This window comes from Callospermophilus lateralis, unplaced genomic scaffold (assembly GCF_048772815.1).
Source record: "Callospermophilus lateralis isolate mCalLat2 unplaced genomic scaffold, mCalLat2.hap1 Scaffold_1704, whole genome shotgun sequence".
NCBI lineage: Eukaryota > Metazoa > Chordata > Mammalia > Rodentia > Sciuridae > Callospermophilus > Callospermophilus lateralis.
The window spans coordinates 253,805-259,185 of NW_027512776.1; positions in this window are offsets into that span (position 1 = coordinate 253,805).

Here is a 5,381-nt window from a genome sequence, read left to right on the forward strand (position 1 = left end):
GAACTCTAAATCCAATATGGATTGTAGTAGCTCTTTGAAATTGACAAAATATAGGAGTTCTCAGTTTTGTCTCTATTGTTTCTTTCCTTTCAAGTAGCCCTAGGCACAGATGTGGAAAGCACTTTAATTGAGAGGTGTTGCCAAGCCTCTAAGAAATAACGAGTTTCCGAAATAATAGTAAATATATTTTCATCCAATCACGATGATACTTGGTGTTAATGATCAGTACACAAATCCCACTTGGCTCACCAAATTTTGTTCTTCTAGGTTGAAGCGTTCGTCTACAGTAGCAGTTTTTTATATTTAGGTTTCCCTCTGTTCTCTCCTATATAGATAGATGAATTTGGAACTCTAAATTCAACATGGTTTATACTAGCTCTTTGAAACTTGACAAAATAAAGGAGTTCTCAGTTTTGTCTCTATGGTTTGTTTCCTCTTCAAGTAGCCCTAAGCAGAGAATGTGGAAAAGCACTCTCATTGAGAGGGGTTGCCAAGCCTCCAAGAAATTACGAGTTTGCGAAATACCAGCAAATATTTTTTCACCCAATATGGATGATGCGTGGTGGTAATGACAAGTACACAAATCCCACTTGGCTCACCAAATTTTGTTCTTCTAGGTTCAAGCGTTCGTTTACAGTAGATGTTTTTATTTTTAGGTTTCACTCTGTTCTCTCCTATATAGATAGATTAATTTGGAACTCTAAATTCAACATGGATTGTAGTATCTGTTGGAAACTTGACAAAATAAAGGAGTTCTCAGTTTTGTCTCTATTGTTTCTTTCCTCTTCAAGTAGCCCTAGGCACAGACTGTGGAAAAGCACTTTCATTGAGAGGGGTTTCCAAGCTTCTAAGAAAAAACGAGTTTATGAAATACCAGCAAATATTTTTTCACCTAATCTTGATGATACTTGGTGGTAATGATCAGTACACAAATCCCACTTGGCTCACCAAATTTTGTTCTGGGTTAAAGCATTCGTCTACAGTAGCAGTTTTTATATTTAGGTTTCACTTTGTTCTCTCTTATATAATACATGAATTTGGAACTCTAAATGCAACATGGTTTGTAGTAGCTCTCTGAAACTTGACAAAATAAAGGAGTTCTCAGTTTTGTCTCTATGGTTGGTTTCCTCTTCAAGTAGCCCTAAGCAGAGACTGTGGAAAAGCACTTTCATTGAGAGGGGTTGCCAAGCCTCCAAGAAATAACGAGTTTCGAAATACCAGCAAATATTTTTTCGCCCAATCTGGATGATGAGTGGTGGTAATGACAGGTACACAAATCACATTTGGCTCACCAAATTTTGTTCTTCTAGGTTGAATTGTTCGTTTACAGTGGCAGTTTTTATTTTTAGGTTTCACTCTGTTCTCTTTTATATAGATAGATGAATTTGGAACTCTAAATCCAACATGGTTTGTACTAGCTCTTTGAAACTTGACAAAATAAAGTAGTTCTCAGTTTTGTCTCTATGGTTTGTTTCGTCTTCAAGTAGCCCTAAGCAGAGACTGTGGAAAAGCACTTTCATTGAGAGTGGTTGCCAAGCCTCCAAGAAATTACGAGTTTCCGAAATACCAGCAAATATTTTTTGACCCAATCTGGATGATACGTGGTGGTAATGAAAAGTACACAAATCCCACTTGGCTCACCAAATTTTGTTCTACTAGGTTCAAGCGTTCGTTTACAGTAGAAGTTTTTACTTTTAGTTTTCACTCTGTTCTCTCCTATATAGATAGATGAATTTGGAACTCTAAATCCAACATGGTGTGTAGTAGCTCTTTGAAACTTGACATAATAAAGGAGTCTCAGTTTTGTCTCTATGGTTTGCTTCCTCTTCAAGTAGCCCTTGGCACAGACTGTGAAAAAGCACTTTCATTGAGAGGGGTTGCCAAGCTTCTAAGAAATAACGAGTTTCCGAAATAGAGCAAATATTTTTTCACCCAATCTTGATGATACTTAGTGGCAATGATCAATACACAAATCCCACTTGACTCATGAAATTTTGTTCTTCTGGTTTGAAGCGTTCTTTTACGGTAGCAGTTTTTATTTGAGGGTTTCCCTGTGTTCTCTCCTATATAGATAGATGAATTTGGAACTCTAAATCCAATATGGATTGTAGTAGCTCTTTGAAATTGACAAAATATAGGAGTTCTCAGTTTTGTCTCTATTGTTTCTTTCCTTTCAAGTAGCCCTAGGCACAGACTGTGGAAAGCACTTTAATTGAGAGGTGTTGCCAAGCCTCTAAGAAATAACGAGTTTCCGAAATACTAGTAAATATATTTTCACCCAATCACGATGATACTTGGTGTTAATGATCAGTACACAAATCCCACTTGGCTCACCAAATTTTGTTCTTCTAGGTTGAAGCGTTCGTCTACAGTAGCAGTTTTTATATTTAGGTTTCCCTCTGTTCTCTCCTATATAGATAGATGAATTTGGAACTCTAAATTCAACATGGTTTATACTAGCTCTCTGAAACTTGACAAAATAAAGGAGTTCTCAGTTTTGTCTCTATGGTTTGTTTCCTCTTCAAGTAGCCCTAAGCAGAGAATGTGGAAAAGCACTCTCATTGAGAGGGGTTGCCAAGCCTCCAAGAAATTACGAGTTTGCGAAATACCAGCAAATATTTTTTCACCCAATATGGATGATACGTGGTGGTAATGACAAGTACACAAATCCCACTTGGCTCACCAAATTTTGTTCTTCTAGGTTCAAGCGTTCGTTTACAGTAGATGTTTTTATTTTTAGGTTTCACTCTGTTCTCTCCTATATAGATAGATTAATTTGGAACTCTAAATTCAACATGGATTGTAGTATCTGTTGGAAACTTGACAAATAAAGGAGTTCTCAGTTTTGTCTCTATTGTTTCTTTCCTCTTCAAGTAGCCCTAGGCACAGACTGTGGAAAAGCACTTTCATTGAGAGGGGTTTCCAAGCTTCTAAGAAAAAACGAGTTTATGAAATACCAGCAAATATTTTTTCACCTAATCTTGATGATACTTGGTGGTAATGATCAGCACACAAATCCCACTTGGCTCACCAAATTTTGTTCTGGGTTAAAGCATTCGTCTACAGTAGCAGTTTTTATATTTAGGTTTCACTTTGTTCTCTCTTATATAATACATGAATTTGGAACTCTAAATGCAACATGGTTTGTAGTAGCTCTCTGAAACTTGACAAAATAAAGGAGTTCTCAGTTTTGTCTCTATGGTTGGTTTCCTCTTCAAGTAGCCCTAAGCAGAGACTGTGGAAAAGCACTTTCATTGAGAGAGGTTGACAAGCCTCCAAGAAATAACGAGTTTCGAAATACCAGCAAATATTTTTTCGCCCAATCTGGATGATGAGTGGTGGTAATGACAGGTACACAAATCACATTTGGCTCACCAAATTTTGTTCTTCTAGGTTGAATTGTTCGTTTACAGTGGCAGTTTTTATTTTTAGGTTTCACTCTGTTCTCTCCTATATAGATAGATGAATTTGGAACTCTAAATCCAACATGGTTTGTACTAGCTCTTTGAAACTTGACAAAATAAAGTAGTTCTCAGTTTTGTCTCTATGGTTTGTTTCGTCTTCAAGTAGCCCTAAGCAGAGACTGTGGAAAAGCACTTTCATTGAGAGTGGTTGCCAAGCCTCCAAGAAATTACGAGTTTCCGAAATACCAGCAAATATTTTTTGACCCAATCTGGATGATACGTGGTGGTAATGAAAAGTACACAAATCCCACTTGGCTCACCAAATTTTGTTCTACTAGGTTCAAGCGTTCGTTTACAGTAGAAGTTTTTATTTTTAGTTTTCACTCTGTTCTCTCCTATATAGATAGATGAATTTGGAACTCTAAATCCAACATGGTGTGTAGTAGCTCTTTGAAACTTGACATAATAAAGGAGTCTCGGTTTTGTCTCTATGGTTTGCTTCCTCTTCAAGTAGCCCTAGGCACAGACTGTGAAAAAGCACTTTCATTGAGAGGGGTTTCCAAGCTTCTAAGAAATAACGAGTTTCCGAAACAGAGCAAATATTTTTTCACCCAATCTTGATGATACTTAGTGGCAATGATCGATACACAAATCCCACTTGACTCATGAAATTTTGTTCTTCTGTTTTGAAGCGTTCTTTTACGGTAGCAGTTTTTATTTGAGGGTTTCCCTGTGTTCTCTCCTATATAGATAGATGAATTTGGAACTCTAAATCCAATATGGATTGTAGTAGCTCTTTGAAATTGACAAAATAAAGGAGTTCTCAGTTTTGTCTCTATTGTTTCTTTCCTTTCAAGTAGCCCTAGGCACAGACTGTGGAAAGCACTTTAGTTGAGAGGGGTTGCCAAGCCTCTAAGAAATAACGAGTTTCCGAAATACTAGTAAATATACTTTCACCCAATCACGATGATACTTGTTGTTAATGATCAGTACACAAATCCCACTTGGCTCACCAAATTTTGTTCTTCTATGTTGAAGCGTTCGTCTACAGTAGCAGTTTTTATATTTAGGTTTCCCTCTGTTCTCTCCTATATAGATAGATGAATTTGGAACTCTAAATTCAACATGGTTTATACTAGCTCTTTGAAACATGAAAAAATAAAGGAGTTCTCAGTTTTGTCTCTATGGTTTGTTTCCTCTTCAAGTAGCCCTAAGCAGAGAATGTGGAAAAGCACTTTCATTGAGAGGGGTTGCCAAGCCTCCAAGAAATTACGAGTTTGCGATATACCAGCAAATATTTTTCACCCAATATGGATGATACGTGGTGGTAATGACAAGTACACAAATCCCACTTGGCTCACCAAATTTTGTTCTTCTAGGTTCAAGCTTTCGTTTACAGTAGATGTTTTTTTTTTAGGTTTCACTCTGTTCTCTCCTATATAGATAGATTAATTTGGAACTCTAAATTCAACATGGATTGTAGTATCTGTTGGAACTTGACAAAATAAAGGAGTTCTCAGTTTTGTCTCTATTGTTTCTTTCCTCTTCAAGTAGCCCTAGGCACAGACTGTGGAAAAGCACTTTCATTGAGAGGGGTTTCCCAAGCTTCTAAGAAAAAACGAGTTTATGAAATACCAGCAAATATTTTTTCACCTAATCTTGATGATACTTGGTGGTAATGATCAGTACACAAATCCCACTTGGCTCACCAAATTTTGTTCTGGGTTAAAGCATTCGTCTACAGTAGCAGTTTTTATATTTAGGTTTCACTTTGTTCTCTCTTATATAATACATGAATTTGGAACTCTAAATCCAACATGGTTTGTAGTAGCTCTCTGAAACTTGACAAAATAAAGGAGTTCTCAGTTTTGTCTCTATGGTTGGTTTCCTCTTCAAGTAGCCCTAAGCAGAGACTGTGGAAAAGCACTTTCATTGAGAGGGGTTGACAAGCCTCCAAGAAATAACGAGTTTCGAAAT